General features: G+C 44.6%; 1 pseudogene; it reads right to left on the bottom strand.

Moving 5' to 3' along the window:
* Positions 1-11,745: 11,745 nt before the first annotated feature.
* On the bottom strand, positions 11,746-12,758 carry LOC119849713 (annotated as a pseudogene).
* Between the last annotated feature and the right edge of the window lie 8,724 nt (positions 12,759-21,482).

The raw sequence follows: 21,482 nt of genomic DNA, 5'->3' as shown, positions 1-21,482 counted from the left end.
GGCTGTGTGCTGAGTCAGAGAGGAATTGGCTGCTCTGTGCATTTGTGTATATTTAAAAATTATAGTTGTTTACGAAGAAGACTAGGGATAATGGATGGGTTGAGCAGGAGATTGCACACATTCCATTCTCGAGTCACACTGGAGTTCAGCTCAAATTCAGTGCACCTGGAATTATAGATACAAAACACCAGGCACACAACGGTTTGATTCATGCACTGAAGGACGCTTGGAGTGTTATATAGAGAGAAGTAGGGGTGCACACAGAATCACAGGGAGTCTGGTTCATTTGCAACCAGCCACATTGAGTAGCAAGCATCATTGAGCTTTGAATATCCTATCAATCCTTAAAGTGATAACTGGGGATTCTTAAGTAATCAATATAATTAATACACAATCTAAAGATCGGGCAACAGCATCCAGCATTTGAAAAGGACCCAGACTGAGGGTCACACAAATATAATCCTTGTAGGGGATTCTAGATAGATTTGTAGATTATATGGTTATGACGGACCCACTCTGACCTCCTGCATCGCACCGGCATAGGACCGCCCTATATTAATTCCTGTTTGAACTAGAGCAGAGCTTTGAGCAAAAACATCCCATCTTGATTCAAATGTGGCCAGTGACGGAGACATACCACAATTCTTGCTAAACTCTTCCAATGGTCAGTTACCCCCCAGTGTTAAAAATTTCCACTTTGTCTCTAATCTCAATTTCTCTGCCTTCAACGCCCAGTCACCGACACACGTTAGATCTTTGCCTGCTAGCTTTAAGAGCCCACTGTTATCAAGTTTCTGTTCCCAATTATAAGTGCTGATAGAATGCAATCACATCACTCTATAACCTTCTCCTTGTTAAAAAACTGAGTTCATTGAGTTCCTGGGGCAGCCTTGCACTGCCTCCCCGCCTGCCCCCCCCCTCGAGAAAGTTCTATCTCCTGCACAGACAAGCTTTACCCCTGCAGTCAAGAGTCCCATTGTGCCAAAGAAGTGCAGTTGTTGGAACATTAGGGTCTGTGAGTCCCCAGGCTGTTGAGTACCTGGAAGATATGCACCAAGACCTTATACTTGACGTGATGTTCTCTGGGAAGCCACTATTGAGCTCAGGAGATGACGAAGGCCTATATAATGGAGGCCAGGCCACCACCCACTAGGATGGGACAGAGTCTCCTAGTGAACCGGAGATGGTAGGAAGCACTACTCACAGAGCTCAGCGTCAGCAAGGGATCCAAGAGCACTCCTCAACTATAGACTCAATTGCCTAGTTGTGGGTGTGAAACTTCAGCCAAAGGAGGCTGCACCATAGCTGCCAACTCTTTAAAACGCTTTGTTCTCCCTACCAGCATTGCCTCTGTCTTGCTTGGCTTCAGCTTCAGCTTCAGCCAGCTGTTCCATGTACCATTCATGTTTTATGACCAATTGCCATAGAGGCTGCATAGAGATGTTGAAAAGCCTCAGAGAGAATTGATCCTTGTGGGACTCCACCAGGGAGGGGTCCAGTGCTGGAGGAGTAGTTTCCCATAACTGCTAATTTGGTGTGTCCATCCAAGAAGGATTTAGACCATATTAGTGCATCCCCTTGGACTCCTGCGGCTTGTCATGTGAGATAGCAGTATCTCATTGCCAACAATATCAAATAATGCAAAGAGGTCCAGGAGGATGAGCATGGATCTGTGCCCTCCCCCCTCATCCTTTGATAGGAGATCATCCATCAGTGCCTATAAAGCAGGGAAGTGCACAGCAATTGATAGAAATGAGAAGATTTTTAAGTACAGAAAATGGATAAGGGAAGGAAAAGACACCAGAAACAAATCCATGGCTAACTGGGCTAAGGATAATAATAATAAGGTTTTTAGGTATTGTTATGTTACACTCCATATTCTTTATGGAAATATGCTTATGAATATGAATATGACATAACTGAAATATGCTTTATACAAAATATCTCATGTAAGATATCATTGGAAAAGTTATTATCTGCTGAATGTTTTCATCCTATTTGTACACTTGTATCATTCCTATATCTGAAGTTAGAAATATGAAGTATAAATCTAAGGTCGTATTGTAATTATGCTAGGTGAGGGACATTAATGGTACTTCAGGAACTTGATGACTCTTAAACAAGAAACAATTGGTTGTGAATGGATTTATTTTCCTGAAAGTCTTTGGGATGCCTGACAGGGGGAGGGGTAATGGGGGTTCCTGTGAAGGCCTGTGTTTGTGTCACCTGATACTGGAATCTATCTTGGATTTTATATTTTTTCCACAACATGGGGGGAAAGTTTAAACAAAGAGATAAAGGATTCCTGACTTTTGCCAAATCTATATAAGGGTGTGAAGCAGAACAAGAAGGGAGGATACCCCAGCTTACCACCCAACATGTCTGCTGGAACTAGCAGAGTCTGAACGGGGGAAGGATTGGGCCCAAACTAGAAGCGAGTCTAGTCTGTGAAAGAAGCTTACTGGAACATCTTTGAGGGTGAGATATAACATGCAACAAGTTTCTTCGTGTATTAAGCTTAGTGTTGCGTGTTTGTTTTAGTTTTGCTTAGTAACCTACTTTGTTTTGTCTGTTACCTCTTATGATCACTTAAATCCTACCTTTTGTACTTCATAAAATCACTTTTGTTTATTAATAAACCCAGTGTAAGTAATTGTTACCGGGGGGGGGGGAGAACGGGGTGCAAACAGTCTGTGTGTATCTCTCTTTACTTCGAGAACGAGGGCAAACAATCTGAATTTATATTGTGTAAAACTTTACACAGTGTAAGACGAATTTATCTGGGATTGAGGTCCCATTAGGGCTGTGCAGATGGGTGCTGAGGCAAATCCTTTTAATTTAGCCTTCCCAGAGCTGAGTTAATCTCCGTGCCTGTATTCTGCAGAGGGTATAGCCCAGTCTGTGTGTGTGTGCTGGAGGAGGCCTGGAATTTCTGGCTCAGCAAGACAGAGGCAAGGGGTGCCCAGGAAGGTTACACTCAGTGGTATCTCAGCACATCAAGTGGCAGTCCCAAGGGGGTCCCGACGGGGGAACCCATCACAAGTATATTAGGAACAAAGGAAATCTTAAGAGTGGTATAGGCCTTTAATTCATGGAGATGGTAACACTGTTAATAAGGATGAAGAAAAGGCACACATTTCTAATAAACTTTTCTGTGCTTTATTTGGAAAGAAGCAGGATTATGTACTCAAGATTATGAACTTCTTTCAGTCTACTGGTAGCTACAAAGGATGATAAACAACACCTACTACGGATCAATATCTCTAACTCAGCATCCCCAGATTTCTCCCACCCATGGAGTGCCAAAAGAGTTTTATAGCACTAGACTGTATCACTAGAACACTCCTTAGATGGAGTAAGAACTGGTAAACTAATAGATCTCAGAAAGGAGACATCCATGGGGCATCTTCATACAATGGGTTTTTTTCTAGTGATTCACACTGGTCATAAGAACATAAGAGTGTCCATACTAGGTCAGAACAAAGGTCCAAGTAGCCCAGGATCCTGTGTTCTGACAGTGGCCAATGCCAGGTATCCCAGCGGGAATGAACATCCGAGAGTGCTAAAGGAGTTGGCGGATGTGATTGCAGAGCCATTGGCCATTATCTTTGAAAAGTCATGGCGATCGGGGAAAGTCCCGGACGACTGGAAAAAAGGCTAATGTAGTGCCCATCTTTAAAAAAGAGAAGAAGGAGGATCCTGGGAGCTATAGGCCGGTGAGCCTCACCTCAGTCCCTGGAAAAATCATGGAGCAGGTCCTCAAGGAATCAATTCTGAAGCACTTAGAGGAGAGGAAAGTGATCAGGAACAGTCAGCATGGATTCACCAAGGGCAAGTCATGCCTGACTAATCTAATTGCCTTCTATGACGAGATAACTGGCTCTGTGGATGAGGGGAAAGCAGCGGACTTGTTGTTCCTTGACTTTAGCAAAGGTTTTGCTATGGTCTCCCACAGTATCCTTGCCAACAAGTTAAAGAAGTATGGGCTGGATGAATGGACTATAAGGTGGATAGAAAGTTGGCTAGATTGCCGGGCTCAACAGGTAGTGATCAATGGTTCCATGTCTAGTTGGCAGCCGGTATCAAGTTGAGTGCCCCAAGGGTTGGTCCTCAGGCCGGTTTTGTTCAATATCTTCATAAATGATCTGGAGGATGGTGTGGATTGAACCCTCTGCAAGTTTGCAGATGACACTAAATTGGAAGGAGAGGTAGATACATTGGAGGGTAGGGATAGGATACAGAGGGCCCTAGACAAATTAGAGGATTGGGCCAAAAGAAATCTGATGAGGTTCAACAAGGACAAGTGCAGAGTCCTGCACTAGGGACGGAAGAATCCCATGCACTGCTACAGACTAGGGACCAAATGGCTCGGCAGCAGTTCTGCAGAAAAGGACCTAGGGGTTACAGTGGATGAGAAGCTGGATATGAGTCAACAGTGTGCCCTTGTGGCCAAGAAGGCCAATGGGATTTTGGGCTGTATAAGTAGGGGCATTGCCAGCAGATCGAGGGACATGATCATCCCCCTCTATTCGACATTGGTGAGGCCTCATCTGGAGTACTGTGTCCAGTTTTGGGCCCCACACTACAAGAAGGATGTGGAAAAATTGGAAAACGTCCAGTGGAGGGCAACAAAAATGATTAGGGGACTGGAACACATGACTTATGAGGAGAGGCTGAGGGAACTGGGATTGTTTAGTCTGCGGAAGAGAAGCATGAGGGGGGATTTGATAGCTGCTTTCAACTACCTGAAAGGGGGTTCCAAAGAGGATGGATCTAGACTGTTCTCAGTGGTAGCAGATGACAGAACAAGGAGTAATGGTCTCAAGTTGCAATGGGGGAGGTTTAGGTTGGATATTAGGGAAAACTTTTTCACTAGGAGGGTGGCGAAACACTGGAATGCGTTACCCTGGGAGGTGGTGGAATCTCCTTCCTTAGAAGTTTTTAAGTTCAGGCTTGACAAAGCCCTGGCAGGGATGATTAATTGGGGATTGGTCCTGCTTTGAGCAGGGGGTTGGACTAGATACCTCCTGAGGTCCCTTCCCACCCTGATATTCTATGATTCTATGAACAGAACAGGGAATCATCAAGTGATTGATCCCCTGTCACCCAATCCCAGCTTCTCGCAAACAGAGGATAGGCACACCATCCCTGCCCATCCTGGTTAATAGCCATTTATGGACTTATCCTCCTTGAATTTATCTAGTTATTTTTGAACCCTGTTATAGTCTTGGCCTTTGCAGCATCCTCTGGCAAGGAGTTCCACAGGTTGACTTGTGCATTGTGTGAAGAAATACATCCTTTTCTTTGTTTTAAACCTGCTGCCTATTAATTTCATTGTGTGACTCCTACTTCTTGTGTTATGAGAAGGAGTAAATAATACTTACTTTTTTACTTTCGCCACACCGGTCATGATTTTATAGCCCTCTAACATATTGCCCCTTAGTTATATCTTTTCCTAGTTTGACATCTGTAGTATGCAAGGTCCTGGAAAAAATTTTGAAGGAGAAATTAGTTAAGGACATTGAAGTCAATGGTAAATGGGACAAAATACAACAAGGTTTTACAAAAGGTAGATCGTGCCAAACCAACCTAATCTCCTTTTTTGAAAAAGTAACAGATTTTTTAGATAAAGGAAATGCAGTGGATCTAATTTACCTAGATTTCAGTAAGGCATTTGATACCGTGCCACATGGGGAATTATTAGTTAAATTGGAGAAGATGGGGATCAATATGAACATCAAAAGGTGGATAAGGAATTGGTTAAAGGGGAGACTGCAAAGGGTCCTACTGAAAGGCGAACTGTCAGGTTGGAGGGAGGTTACCAGTGGAGTTCCTCAGGGATCGGATTTGGGACCAATCTTATTTAATCTTTTTATTACTGACCTTGGCACAAAAAGTGGGAGTGTGCTAATAAAGTTTGCAGATGATACAAAGCTGGGAGGTATTGCCAATTCGGAGAAGGATCGGGATATTATACAGGAGGATCTGGATGACCTTGTAAACTGGAATAATAGTAATAGGACGAAATTTAATAGTGAGAAGTATTAAAGTAGAGAGAGAAGTATCAAGTTGCAATGGGGGAGGTTTAGATTGGATATTAGGAAAAACTTTTTCACTAAGAGGGTGGTGAAACACTGGAATGCGTTACCTAGGGAGGTGGTAGAATCTCCTTCCTTAGAGGTTTTTAAGGTCAGGCTTGACAAAGCCCTGGCTAGGATGATTTAACTGGGACTTGGTCCTGCTTTGAGCAGGGGGTTGGACTAGATGACCTTCTGGGGTCCCTTCCAACCCTGATATTCTATGATTCTATGATTCTATGATTCTAAGTGTAAGGTTATGCATTTAGGGATTAATAACAAGAATTTTAGTTATAAGTTGGGGACGCATCAATTAGAAGTAACGGAAGAGGAGAAGGACCTTGGAGTATTGGTTGATCATAGGATGACTATGAGCTGCCAATGTGATATGGCTGTGAAAAAAGCGAATGCGGTTTTGGGATGCATCAGGAGAGGCATTTCCAGTAGGGATAAGGAGGTTTTAGTACCGTTATACAAAGCACTGGTGAGACCTCACCTAGAATCCTGTGTGCAGTTCTGGTCTCCCATGTTTAAAAAGGATGAATTCAAACTGGAGCAGGTACAGAGAAGGGCTACTAGGATGATCCGAGGAATGGAAAACTTGTCTTATGAAAGGAGACTTAAGGAGCTTGGTTTGTTTAGCCTAACTAAAAGAAGGTTGAGGGGAGATATGATTGCTCTCTATAAATATATCAGAGGTATAAATACAGGAGAGGGAGAGGAATTATTTAAGCTCAGCACCAATGTGGACACAAGAACAAATGGGTATAAACTGGCCACCAGGAAGTTTAGACTTGAAATCAGACGAAGGTTTTTAACCATCAGAGGAGTGAAGTTTTGGAATAGCCTTCCAAGGGAAGCAGTGGGGGCAAAAGATCTATCTGGCTTTAAGATTCTACTCGATAAGTTTATGGAGGAGATGGTATGATGGGATAATGGGATTTTGGTAAGTAATTGATCTTTAAATATTCAGGGTAAATAGGCCAAATCCCCTGAGATGGGATATTAGATGGATGGGATCTGAGTTACTATAGAAAATTCTTTCCTGGGTATCTGGCTGGTGAATCTTGCCCATATGCTCAGGGTTTGGCTGATTGCCATATTTGGGGTCGGGAAGGAATTTTCCTCCAGGGCAGATTGGAGAGGCCCTGGAGGTTTTTCGCCTTCCTCTGTAGCATGGGGCATGGTTGTCTTGAGGGAGGCTTCTCTGCTCCTTGAAGTCTTTAAACCATGATTTAGGGACTTCAATAGCTCAGACATGGGTGAGGTTTTTCATAGGAGTGGGTGGGTGAGATTCTGTGGCCTGCGCTGTGCAGGAGGTCGGACTAGATGATCAGAATGGTCCCTTCTGACCTTAGTATCTATGAATCTATGAATCTATTAATCTCTCCTCATACCGTAGCCGTTCCATACCAATAATTTTTGTTGCCCTTTTCCAAACCTTTTCCAATTACAATATATCTTTTTTGAGACTGGGCAACCACATCTGCATGAAGTATTCAATATGTCGGCATACCATGGATTTATATAGAGGCAATATGATATTTTCTGTCTTATTATCTATACCTTTCTTAATGATTCCCAAGTTTCTGTTCACTTTTTTGACTGCTGCTGCACCTTGAGTGGATGTTTTGGGGGAACTATCCACAATTATTTCAAGGCCTCTTTATTGAGTGGTAATTAGACATCCCCATTTGTTGGGATTATGTTTTCCAATGTGCATTATTTTGCATTTATCAATAATGAATTTCATCTGCCATTTTGTTGCCCAGTCACCTCTACGTAGTTTGTTTTGGACTTAACTATCCTGAGTAGCTTTGTGTCATCTGCAGATTTTGCCACCTCACTGTTTACCCCTTTTTTCATATTATTTATTAATTTGTTGAACAGTACTGGTCCCAGGACAGTCCCTGTAGTACACCGCTATTTTCCTCTTCCAGTCTGTAAACTGACCATATATTCCTACACTTTTTAACTGGTTACCAATCCATGAGTGGCCTTCCCTCTTATCTCAGCCTTTGGTGAGGCACTTTGTCAAAAGCTTTCTAAAAATCTAAGTACATTATAGCTACTGGATTCCCCTGTCCGGAGGCTTGTTGACCCCCTCGAAGAATTCTAGTAAGGCATGATTTTCCCTTTACAAAAACCATGATGACTCCTCCCCCTACAAATTATGTTCGTCTATGTGTCTGACAATTTTGTTCTTTATTAAAGTTTCAGCCAGTTTACTCAGTACAGACGTCAGGCTTACTGGCTTGTAATTGCTGGGATCACCTCTGGAGTCCTTTTTAAAAATGTGCATAACATTAGCTATCCTCCAGTCATTTGGTACAGAAGCTGATTTAAATGATAGGTTATAAACCACAGTTAGTAGTTCTGCAATCGCACATTTGAGTTCCTTCAGAACCCTTGGGTGAGTTCCTGTTGTCTAATAAGACTATGCTATTTACATACATATATCACCTTTGTGTCTGATGTTCTGATTATTGGCACTGTACTGATATCTTATACGTGGGTTGTGCTCATGGGTAACACCTACCAGGTAGAATTTAAATTAAGGCCACACAACAACATGTTGATGGCCCATCAAGGATAGTTATCCTTCACAACAGGCCATAGAAGAAATACACTCAGCAAAAATACAGGCAACGGATGCCCCTGTGAGTCATCAAAGCATGTGAGGACATGTGACTTGTCAATCTTGGGCCAATAACCTTCCACAAACAGAGGCTGTGGGCTTTTTTCAGGACAGTAAAATTCCACACACAGGGCAGAGGAGGATTGGGAGCAGCGTGACCATTGGGTAAGATCTGAGTTATATATTGGCCTGGCTATGTGGCTGAACTCTTGGGATTGGAAGGACCCGATATGTGGTGAAATGGGTTTTCACTAAATGCACATCGTGGAGTCCGGTGTCCGGGTGATGAGCCAAAGGCTGGGTTACCTCAGGGGGGTGCATCTTTGGCTTGTAGTTAACCAGTGCCGTTCCCTGTAAGCTGCACAATGGCTATGCAGCAGCCTTCTTAGCACCACGCAGGTGCTCAGTGAACTCTCCTGGGGGACCTGCCGGGGTGGCCTGGCCTGGACCCTTCTGTGGCCAAGGTGCTCTTATCCTGGCCTGAACTCAGCCACGGCTTGGACCTGCTGGGGGAGGATTGCCTATCCTCTGGCCCCAGACCCAGAGCTGCTGTAGTGGGGAAAAAAAGAAAAGGAGTACTTGTGGCACCTTAGAGACTAACAAATTTATTAGAGCATAAGCTTTCGTGAGCTACAGCTGAGCTGTAGCTCACGAAAGCTTATGCTCTAATAAATTTGTTAGTCTCTAAGGTGCCACAAGTACTCCTTTTCTTTTTGTGAATACAGACTAACACGGCTGCTACTCTGAAACCTGTAGTGGGGAAAGACCATCTTCTCTCCCCCAGCCCAGGTGCTGCTGTTGGGAGAGAGAGCTGGGGGGAGTCCTCTGTCCCTGACATAGCCCCAGAGCACCTTCCTGAACCCCAAATGCCTTATCCCCACTCTGACCCCAGAGCCTGAACCCACAGTCCAAGCCATCACGCCATACACCCAACCATCTGCCCCAGCCCTGTGCTCCTCATCTCTGGCCCTACCCCAGGACCCACCCTCCCAGCCAAAGCCCTCACACCTCTGCACCCCAACTCTCTGCCCTAGCCATGAGTCCCTCATCAATGGCCCAACCCCAGAGCCTGCACCCCCCGTCAGTACCCACCCCCCTCCCCATCCCAACCCTCAGCCCCACCCCCACCACATGAATTTTGTTTTGTGCACACATCACCTTCATATTGCTGCACATATTGCTGCACATAACAAAACTCATTCTGCACTTGGGTGGGAAAAATAGAGGGAACACTGGACTGGTGAGACAGAAATTTACATTTGTTGCTGGTTTGGTATAATCTAATGATAGAATAACCACCAGTCTGGGGTGCATGTGCCCTGCTTCTCAGCAGTTTGTCCTGAAATTGGCATCCTCACCTATGTCCCACTGAGACATGGTGACACATGGACACCACTGACACTCACTAGTTGCAGGGGGTATCCACCTTTTACAGATGGAGAAACTGAGGCAGCAGGAAGGGGAGTGTCCTGAGCCGGGAACATAATCCACAAGTCCCTAGCTGCCAATCCCTTGCTTAGTCTTTCTCAGACCTGGCTCGTAAGGTCCATTCAGCAGCACAGAGGCCTGCTGCTCTCTGTCCACTGGATTCTCTAGTGAGCGGATCTCCCCTGATTTCAGTGGGGCTGCACCACTTCCACCAGCTGAGGAGCTGGCCCAAGACATTTAACTAGAGATGAGGCGTCACCAGAGACTGGTGAGCTGGCAGGCCCAGCTCTGCCACGGATTTGCTGGGTGGCCTTGGCAGAGATGATTATTATTACTTCTAGTGGCCGGCTACCGCAGAGTCACATGGTGCACTGATTTAGTTCCTTGCAGCACATCGGAAGGGATGGAGTCGTTAGCCTCTGTTTGCCAGAGGCTGGGAATGGGTGACAAGGGATGGATCACTTGATGACCTGCTCTGTTCATTCTCTCTGGGGCACCTGGCATTGGACATTGTTGGAAGACAGGATACTGGGTTGGATGGACCTTTGGTCTGACCCAGTACAGTCGTTCTTATGTTCTTATCATTGGCCTCTATGCACTGCCTAGCAGCCTAGCTAATGAGCTTCTAAATTCAGTGATAAAAGGGATCATACAGAGAATATGTTAGGCTCACCTTCACCGTTCAGCTTCAAGCCCTAGCTTCAAGCTCTAGGTGCCCCATAATTCTTGATAGGGTGCCATGTACATGTGTAAGTAGGCAGCTTATCTCCCCCCCCCCGACAGCTACTGAAGCCACCCCCGGCCTCTGCAAAGCATCCCATCTCCCCAGCTAACACAGAGGCTTGTACTTCTGCCTCTCTCATCTGTTGTTTTCCAAGCTTCAAAGCTCATTCTTTGCCTTGCCCCAGAGGCCTGGCTCAGGGCAAAGGGCTCCCAGCCCATCCCCATTGCAGGGACCCTGCCTGCTACAGGTCCCCAACCAGGAGGAGAAAAGGGGAACTAAAAGCTAAAGAAATAAGCCACACAATGGTATCTGCCCTCAGGACTATGTAGCCCACAAGCTGTATGATGCACAGTCTTGCCCACCTGCCACACAGCCCTTCTCCCAACCCTCAGTTGCTTTTATACAGCTTCCTGGCTTCCCTCTTTGCTCCAGACTGGCCTATCAGATCCAGCCCTCTGTCCACACTGCCATCACTGCAGGCTCGTTGTCAGGATGTAGCAGCTCCCGTTCCAGCCCCAGAGCAGAGGAAGCCCAGCTGGGGAGGACTAGGGAGGAGGAAGAGAGAGCTGGAGGGGTGGAGAGGAGAGAGTGACAGGCAGAGCTTTGGAGGAAAAGAGGCAAAACTGGGTGGGACTTTCAGGGAATATTTGGGGCCTCCAGGATCCAGTTATGAGCAACTAGGAAGGTGGCAACGCAATGAGTTCTACATACACTGATTCCCCAGTTTGTCACACTGATGCAGCATAGTAAGGCCAGGAAAGGCTTTAATGTCACTTTGACTGTCCAGTCAATGCTTCAGGGAAGGGGACCCAGAACCATGTTACCAGCCAGCTCTGCACAGAGCTCGGTCTGAGAGCCAGAGCAACATGGGGAAAACTTTAGGTCCCTTTATGAGCAAAAAGCCGGAACATCCTGCTTCTGATCTGTTTGATCCTTAACCCGTAGATGATGGGGTTTAGCATGGGAGGCACCAGGAGGTACACATTCAAAATCAACACATGGAAATGCAGGGAAACATTGTGGCCAAACCGGTGCATGAGAGAGGAGAAGAGAGCTGAGACATAAAAGGTTAAGATCACACAGAGGTGGGAGCCACAGGTCCCCAAAGCCTTGAGCCGGGTGTCCTTTGTGGGGAGGCTGAAGATGGCCCTGAGGATCTGAGTATAGGACATAGCAATAAGAAACACATCCACACAGATCACAGAGAATACCACAAAGAGGCCGTAGTATGTATTGACGCGGATGTCAGCGCAGGCCAGTTTCACCACGGCCATGTGCTCGCAATGTGCGTGGGGGATGATGTTGGTTCTGCAATATGGCCACTGCCTCGCCAGGAGGAGATAGGGCAGTACGACTATGCCACCACGCAACATCATAGCCAGGCCAATCTGAGCCACCACAAGGTTTGTCAGGATGGATGTCTCAGTGGATTGCAGATGGCCACAAAATGATCCAAAGCCATGGCCATTAGGATCTCAGACTCCATGACTAAGAAAAAGTGAATGAAGTTCAGCTGGGTGAGGCAGGCACTGAAATCGATCTCCCTGGAATTGAATCAGAAGATGCTGAGTGTTTTGGGCAGTATCTATGTGGACAGAATCAAGTCAGTGACAGCCAGCATGCAGAGGAAATAATAAATGGCATCATGGAGGCTCGGCTCCCTCTTTACACTGAACAGAATAATGAAGTTCCCCAAGTTGGCTATGGCGTACATGGTGCAGATGGGGATGGAGATCCAGACATGGACCGTCTCCAGGCCAGGAATGCCCAGCAGGATGAAAGTGGAGGGGTTGGTGAAGTCGGTTGTGTTGAAATCTGACATGGAGTAGGGGAGAAGGTGTCCAACTCTGAGGCAGAACGGTGTCTCCTGCATGTACTGTAGGTTCCTCTCACTTCCTTTATGTGCCCAAGCTCTAGGATGATGGTCGCAGTACAAATTCCTGGATGGGGAGATAATGTTAATATGAGATACTACATGCACTACTGGGGGCTGTTCTCATGGGAGAAGCAGATTTGTCGCTCTTCACACACAGAAAAATGACATTTTCATTATTCAGAGAAATAAATTATGAAGAACTGACCCTACTAATGCCAATTCCATATGCTCTGGTGCACTGTGTGTCAATAATTCCTACACATCTTGATATGGGAAACTTTAATAGGCACCAGCAGGAAACACAAGTGTGAATACTGGTTATCAATCGTTTGACAAGGTCCCTCACCAAAGGCTCTTACGTAAGTTAAATTATCATGGGATAAGAGGGAAAATCCTTTCATAGATTGAGAACTGGTTCAAAGACAGGAAACAAACAGTTGGAATAAATGGTAAATTTTCAGAATGGAGAGGGGTAACCAGTGGTGTTCCCCAAGGGTTAGTCCTAGGACCAATCCTATTCAACTTATTCATAAATGATCTGGAGAAAGGGGTAAACAGTGAGGTGGCAAAGTTTGCAGACAATACTAAACTGCTCAAGGTAGTTAAAACCAAAGCAGACTGTGAAGAGCTTCAAAAAGATCTCACAAAACTAAGTGATTGGGCAACAAAATGACAAATGAAATTTAATGTGGATAAATGTAAAGTAATGCACATCGGAAAAAATAACCCCAATTATACATACAATATGATGGGGGCTAATTTAGCTACAACTTACCAGGAGAAAGATCTTGGAGTCATCGTGGATAGTTTTCTGAAGACGTCCATGCAGTGTGCAGCCGGCAGTCAAAAAAGCAAACAGGATGTTAGGAATCATTAAAAAAGGGATAGAGAATAAGATGGAGAATATCTTATTGCCCTTATATAATGGTACGCCCACATCTTGAATACTGCATACAGATGTGGTCCCCTCATCTCAGAAAAGATATACTGGCTTTAGAAAAGGTTCAGAAAAGGGCAACTACTCTGATTAGGGCTTTGGAACGGGTCCCATATGAGGAGAGATTAAAGAGGCTAGGACTGTTCAGCTTGGAAAAGAGGAGACTAAGGGGGGATATGAGAGAGGTCTATAAAATCATGAGTGGTGTGGAGAAAGTGAATAAGGAAAAGTTATTTACTTGTTCTCATAATATAAGAACTAGGGCCCACCAAATGAAATTAATGGGCTGCAGGTTTAAAACAAATAAAAGGAAGTTCTTCTTCACTCAGCACACAGTCAATCTGTGGAACTCCTTGCCTGAGGAGCTTGTGAAGGCTAGGACTATAACTGGGTTTAAAAGAGAACTGGATAAATTCATGGAGGTTAAGTCCATGAATGGCTATTAGCCAGGATGGATAAGGAAGGGTGTCCCTAGCCTCTGTTTGTCAGAAGGTGGAGCTCGATGGCAGGAGAGAGATCACTTGATCATTACCTGTTGGGTTCACTCCCTTTGGGACACCTGGCGTTGGCCACTGTCAGCAGACAGGATACTGTGCTGGATGGACATTTCGTCTGACCATTCTTTTGTTCTTGTTGATAGCAGCTCCAAGGAAACACCTGCTCATTCACAATAGTGGCTAAAATAAAGACAATGTTTGGATGCCTAAGGTATGGGATGGAGGATAACCTGCTCTGGACATGTGCTCAGTTTTGGTCATTCATTCCTTATAAATGATTTGACTGAAAAGTCTGGGAATGTTTAGTTTAGAGAAGAGACTTAGAACAGGGCATATGATAGAGGAGAGCAAAATAAAGAATGCAACTGATTACATTCAAATGGACAAACAGAGAACAATTCCCAGCCACTAACATCTATATATACTTAATGTTTTAAAAAGGCTAATTCCTCGGAGCACAGGGAAATTATCAGGAAAACTGATTTGGAGCAAAAATTTAGACAGAAAAATTAGATGGAAAATTGAGAGTCCTTTAAGAAGAGTTTATTAGATAGTTAAAAAGCCACATTTCCACAGTCAAGAAAGTGAACACCTTTTGCTAAAAGTCCATTTCAGGGACAAAGTGAAGGCAGCAATTTTGGATGGGGGGGTGCGTGGGAAGCAATATATAACAAATGGGAAAAAGGGAAAATAGCAAGCAATACAAATTGGAAGTTATGAAAATTGATAATGGATGTTAAAGACATCAGGGAAAATTCATACTTGGTAGAGCTAAGAATCACAAAAAGGAGGTTATTAAGTATATAAAGAACAAAAGAAATCCTAGAAAAGGTTTAGGCCAATTAATAGAGGATGAAAGGAAACTTGCTAATGTAGATACTTATATGCAGTGATGAAATACTTTTCAGTATGGTAGCAGTCAAGGAGAAGATTAAACAGCATCTACAGTAGAAACTCAGAGTTATGAACACCAGACTTAGGAACTTGCCGATCCACCACACATCTCATTTGGAACCAGAAGTCCACAGTCAGGCAGCAGCAAAGCATGCTACCCTCCACCCCCAGGCAAATACAGAACAATACTGTGTTCAACGTAAAATATTTTAAAAAAGGATTTTTTTTTAAGATTTGACGAGGTTAGGAAACGATGAAAAAACTGGTATTGGATTAGTAAAAAAAAAAGTCTAGGAATATAATTAATGACATTCAACAACAAAAACAATAACAGAAAATGTGGAAAAGGCAGAGGTGCATAATGACTTCTTTTATTGGTTTTCACCAAGAAGGTTGGTGGCGTTTGGACGCCAAACATAGAGAATGCCAGTGAAAATGGGGTAGGTTCAGTTGCCAAAAGCTATTATATTTGCAAAGTCATGGAAGACAGGAGAGATTACAGAAGCTTGAAAGGAGCACATATATTGCCTATCTATAAAAAGGGAAATAAGGGCAATCCAGGGAATTACAGAGCAGTCAGCTTAAATTCTGTACCAGGTAAGACAAAGGAGCAAATAATTAAGCAATCAATTTGCAAACACCTAGAAGATAATAAAGTGATAAGTGATAGTTGGCATTGATTTGTCAAGAAAAAAATCATGTCAAACCAACCTGATAGCTTTTTTTGAGAGGGTAACAAGCCTTGTGGATAGGGGGAAAGTGGTAGATGTGGTATATCTAGACTTTAGTGAGGCTTTTGATACTGTGTCACATGACCTTCTCATTAAGAAATTAGGGAAATACAACCTAGATGGGCTACTATAAGCTGGGTGCATAACTGGTTGGAAAACCACTCCCAGAGAGTAGTTATCAATGGTTCACTGTCAGGCTGGAAGGGCATAACTAGTGGGGTTCCGCAGGCATCAATTCTGGGCCCAGTTCTTTTCAATGTCTTAATAAACGATTTAAATCATGGCATGGGGAGTACCCTTATTAACTTTTCAGATGATACCAAGCTGGGAGGGATTGCAAATGCTTTGGAGAATAGGATGAAAATTCAAAATGATCTGGACAAACTGGAGAAATGGTCTGAGATAAATAGGGTCAAATTCAATAAGGACAAATGCGAAGTACTCCACTTAGGAAGGAACAATCAGATGCACACACACAGAATGGGAAATGAGTGCCTAGGAAGGAGTACTGTGGAAAGGGATCTAGGGGTCATAGTGGGCCACAAGCTAAAATGAGTCAACAGTGTAACACTGTTGCAAAAAAATCAAACATCATTCTGGGATGTATTAGCAGGAGTGTTGTAAACAAGACAGAAGAAGTAAGTCTTCTGCGCTACTCCATGCTGATTAGGCCTCAACTGGAGTATTTTGTCCAGTTCTGGGTGCCACTTTTCAGGAAAGATGTGGGCAAATTGGAGAGAGTCCAGAGAAGAACAACAAGGATGATCAGGGGTCTTGTAAACATGACCTATGAGGGACGATTGAAATAATTGGGTTTGTTTAGTCTGGAAAAGACAAGACTGAGAGGGGACATGATAACCATTTCAAGTACCTAAAAGGTTGTTACAAGGAGGAGGGAGAAAAAAAAATTTCTCCTTATCCTCTGGTAATAGGTCAAGAAGCTCTGGACTTAAATTGCAGCAAGGGAGGTTTAGTCTGGACATTAGAAAAAACTTAGAATAAATTGCCTAGGGAGGTTGTGGAATCTCCATCATTGGAAATTTTTAAAAGATGGTTAGACAAACACCTGTCAGGGATGTTATAGATAGTGCTTGGTCCTGCCATGAATGCAGGGGACTGGACTTGATGACCTCTCGAGGTCCCTTCCAGTTCTATGATTCTATGATTCTGTGGTTTATGGAAAATACGGATAACTGGTCTTGTTAAATTAAACCTATTTCATTCTTTACTGAGAGTACACATTTGGTTGATCAAGGGAACTACGCAGATGCAATAGAGTTAGATTTCTCTGTGGCATTTTATTTAGTATGGGAAAATCTTCACATTAAAAACCAAACACTACAAAATATGGAAATGCTAAATGGACTAAAAACTGGCTAACTGACAGATCTCACAAAGCAGATGTCAATGGGCCTTTGTCAGTGAATGGGACTGTTTCTAGTGGGGTTCTGCAGGGGTCAGTTCTAGGCCTGATGCTATTCAATATTTTCATCAATGATTTTGAAGAAAATAAATAATCACAGATAAAATTTGTGGACGACCCAAAGATTGGCACAGTTGTTACAATGAGGAGAACAGGGCAGGAATACTGATTGATCTGGAGAGTTGGGTGAAAATAACATATTTTCATACAGTCAAATGCAAAGTTAATTTTCTCAGAAGAGGGAATGCGGGCCCAATCCACAGACTAGGGCACAGTATTATGGAACACAGGGATCCTGAAAAGGATTTACAGTACATTGTGGGAAACCAATGCATCATGACCCCAGTGTGATACTGTGGCCAAAAGGGCTGATGTGATCCTTGGTTGCATAAACCAGGGAATGGTGTTTTGGAGCAGGGGAAGGATTTTACCTCTGCCCATGGGGTCCACATTTCAAAAAGGATGTTGAAAATTGGAGAAGATGCAGAAAGAAGCCACAAAAATAATTACAGGCTGGAGAATATGCCTGATATAGAGAGACTCTAAGTCATCAACAAGACACTCAAGGAAAGACTTTCATGGGGAGAAAGCCTTGGGTAAGAATGGGCTCTATAATCTAGCAGAGAAAAGCAGAGCAAGAACCAATAGTTGGAAGCTCAAGACAGACAAATTCCAGCTGGAAATAAAGGCCAAATGTTTAGCACTGAGGGTGATTAACCATTGGAATACACTATGATGGGAAGTGGTGGATTCTCCACGTCCCCATGTCTGCAGATCCAGACTGGATGCTTTTCTGGAAGATCTGCTTAATGGTTTATCTGCACTTAAAATGTCACAGTGGCACTGCCATAGAATTTTAGTGTAGCCACTACTTTCCCTGACGGCACAGTTCTCCCATCAGTGTAGGTAATCCATCTCCCAAAGGGATGGTACCTAGATTGATGGAAGAATTTTTCCATTGACCTCCTGGAAAAAAACGAAACCCAATATTAGATTGCATTAGCAGAGGTATATCATGCAAGTCCCGGGACGTGATTGTACTGCTCCACATGGCTCTGGTTAGGCCTCAGCTGGAGTATTGTGTGCAATGTTGGTCACCAATGTATAGGAAGGATGTAGAGTAGCTGGAAAGGATCCGGAGATGAGAGACAAAGATGACCAAAGGGATGTAAAACAAGCCATATTGGCAAAGACTGAAGGAACTGGGTATATTTAGTTTGGAAACAAGGAAATTAAGGGGAGACATGACAGCAGTCTTCAAATACTTGAAAGGTTGCCATAAAAAGAAGTTGGAAAGTTGTTGTCTCTTACTACAGAGGGCAGGAGAAGAGACAATGAGTTCATACTACAGCAGAGCAGATTGAGATTAAATCTCAGTATAAACTTCCTAACTGTAAGAACAGTAGGACATTGGAACAGATGTGCAGGGAAGTAACGGAAGCTCCTTTACTGGACACAACAAATCTTGCATCTTGGCATGGGGTTTGAGTAACTGACCCTTGCCGTCCCTTCTCTTTCGGCTCAATACAGGGCTAAGTGGGTGAAGTTTAATGGATTGTATTATACAGGAGGTCTGACTGGATGATCTAATGGTCCCTTCTGACATTAAACCCTATGAATCTATCGATAAAGAAAGTAGATCAGGCATTGATATTTACTGTGTCTCACAACACATGAACAAGGGAACATTTAATTACATTGCAAGTCTGAACATATAACATTGATTAAATGAAATTGTTTATATAATCCATATTTGGCCTGTAGAACTCCTTGTCAAAGACTTTGTTGGAGCAAAGAGTTTAGCTGAATGGGATTCACAAATGGATTGGCCATTGTAGGTGGTTTTGGTGGCACCACTGTTAGTTAAAGCTGTCTGACACCTTCAATTACAAGACCTCATTTTCAGTTGTTGATAAGTTTTCCAAACGTTAAGTGTTTGGAATGAAATTTCCCTCACTGGGTGTCTGCTTTCAGCTAAATTGTATTTTGAATGTTTCAGGCATAACAATTCAGCTGACTTTCCAAATGAAACTAAGACAATAGTTGTGTTGCTCATGTTAAAAAAAATATTATCATTGTTCCAGTTAGGATCCCTTGCAACTCCATGCTGTCCAGCAGATAAAAGTCAGGTAACAGCCCCCCGCCCCCCATTAACAGCCAGAACCCTGAGATGCAAGAGGAGGAGGTGACAGTCTCTGTACAGTAACACCGAGCTGCCTCCTCAGGTCTTTACTCAGTTCTTACTCCAAGGGGAGTTTTGCCATAGTGGGGCCTGAGCAAACTACTGTCCAGGGCCTCAGAATTTTGCCTTGCATTGTACATGTACTAACATCCTTCATTTTAGTGATCAACCATACCACTGAAATGCAGCGGCCGTGGGTTCAAGGCCATCAGTTGTGGGCAGGGGCACAGGAGACAGGGACATTTTGGCCCCTGATACTGGCCCTGGGATGTTTAATAGCAGTACAGAGCGAAAGGACCACAAACTATTTCCTGTTGCATCACACTCATGTTGCCCTGGCTTTGTCAAGCAGGTGAGCTCCTCAGCAAGACCTGGGTACCTGTGAATTCTGAGAGGGAAGTGTCCTCCCTGGGAATCCCCCTCAGGTAGCCGTGTCCCACACCGCTCTCACCCCAGCATCCCCAGCAGCATCCCACGCTGAGAGCCGACACAGGGATGTGCACTGTTTACAATATGGCTCTGTGCAATCCTCATCCTCTAGGGGAGAAGCGGCACCTGGATGTAAACAGGCTGGAGACAAGCCTGTCTGCGCTTCTGTGTTATTTATCCAGCTTCAGGAGTAAACAGTAATTAAGGGACGTTGCCAAAGAGAGATGAGAACTCCTGGGCTCTGGCTGAGTCAGAGAGGAATTGGCTGCTCTGTGTATTTGCGTATATTAAAAATTATAGTCGATCACTAAGAAAAGTAGAGATAATGCCTAGATCTCCATCGGGTCTGATACACTGTAAATGCCCATGATGGATGGGCAGATAGTAGACAAACAGATCTGGAACAAGATGACTGACGGAAGACACGAACACTTTCTGGAGACACACAGGGCTGTCGCTAAGGCATCAGAGATCAGTAATTCTCATCAGTAACTATCATCATACTGCATAGCACATTTCATTGAGGGATCTTTAAAACACCTAACAAAGGAAATTCACAGCGAACATATCCCCATTATACAGATAGGTGAACTGAGGCACAGGGAGAAATGAATTGTCCAAGGTCACAAAGAGATTTAGTAGCAGGATGACAGACAGAACCCAAGAGTCCTGACTTCCCTGCCGTAACCATGGTCTCTGCATCACACCAAGAGGGAGCTTTAATGACGCTGACAGGAGAACTCTCTCCTATCGGCATAGAACATCTCCATGGAGGTCCTTACCATGGCTCAGCTGCAGCAGTACAGCTGTATCAGAGAATCAGAGACTCATAGAAGATTAGGGTTGGAAGGGACCTCAGGAGGTATCTAGTCCAACCCCCTGCTCAAAGCAGGACCAATCCCCAACTAAATCATCCCAGCCAGGGCTTTGTCAAGCTGGGCCTTAAAAACCCATAAGGTCTGTCGCACAGACATATCCTCAGTTAGACAGAGAGAGCCTGTACCGGGGAAGTCCCCCCGCTCCAGCCAGAAAGGGATTAAAAGCAGATGAGGGAGGCTAGTGGGGTAGTCAGCCACAGGTGTGGTTGCACCCAGTTAGGACACAGCTGTCCCTGATAAAAGGGCAGGCTGGGAGAGTGGGGGGAGAGTCTCTTGCTCCAGCTGAGGGGTGGAGAGGACCAGGCAGCCTGAGAGAGCAAGCAGGGTACCTAAGACAGAGCAGGGCAGAGCAGAGCAGGGCAGGGCAGGGCAGGCAGAGCTGAGGAGCTCTGGCCTGGTGAGTCCCCAGGCTGAGGCCTTGCTAACGGCCAGGGGAGGTACTAGGGCTGCAGGGAGGCAGCTGGGGCTAGAAAGGCAGCAGGTCCAACCCCTTTGCCAGTGATGAGCGGCCATTACAGACTGCAGACTATAGACTGAGACAAGGGGCTAGATGACGACTGGCAGTAGCCACTGAAGCAAGGTGGCTATAGTGGGTTGGGGTCCCCTGGGAGGGGAGACCAAGAGTGGGGGGGCATTGCCGTGAGGCAGCAGCCCAAGGTAAGGGGCACTGGGGTCTGGGAGGGACACGGGGCCAGAGGTGGTGGAGACAACATGGTGGGTAACAGAGGGTGGGACACCAGGTCATAGAGGGCACTCCAGGACTGTGAG

Source organism: Dermochelys coriacea, chromosome 1 (assembly GCF_009764565.3).
Source record: "Dermochelys coriacea isolate rDerCor1 chromosome 1, rDerCor1.pri.v4, whole genome shotgun sequence".
Classification (NCBI taxonomy): domain Eukaryota; kingdom Metazoa; phylum Chordata; order Testudines; family Dermochelyidae; genus Dermochelys; species Dermochelys coriacea.
Note: the sequence above shows the minus strand (reverse complement) of the source record. Positions and strands in the feature narration are given on the sequence as shown.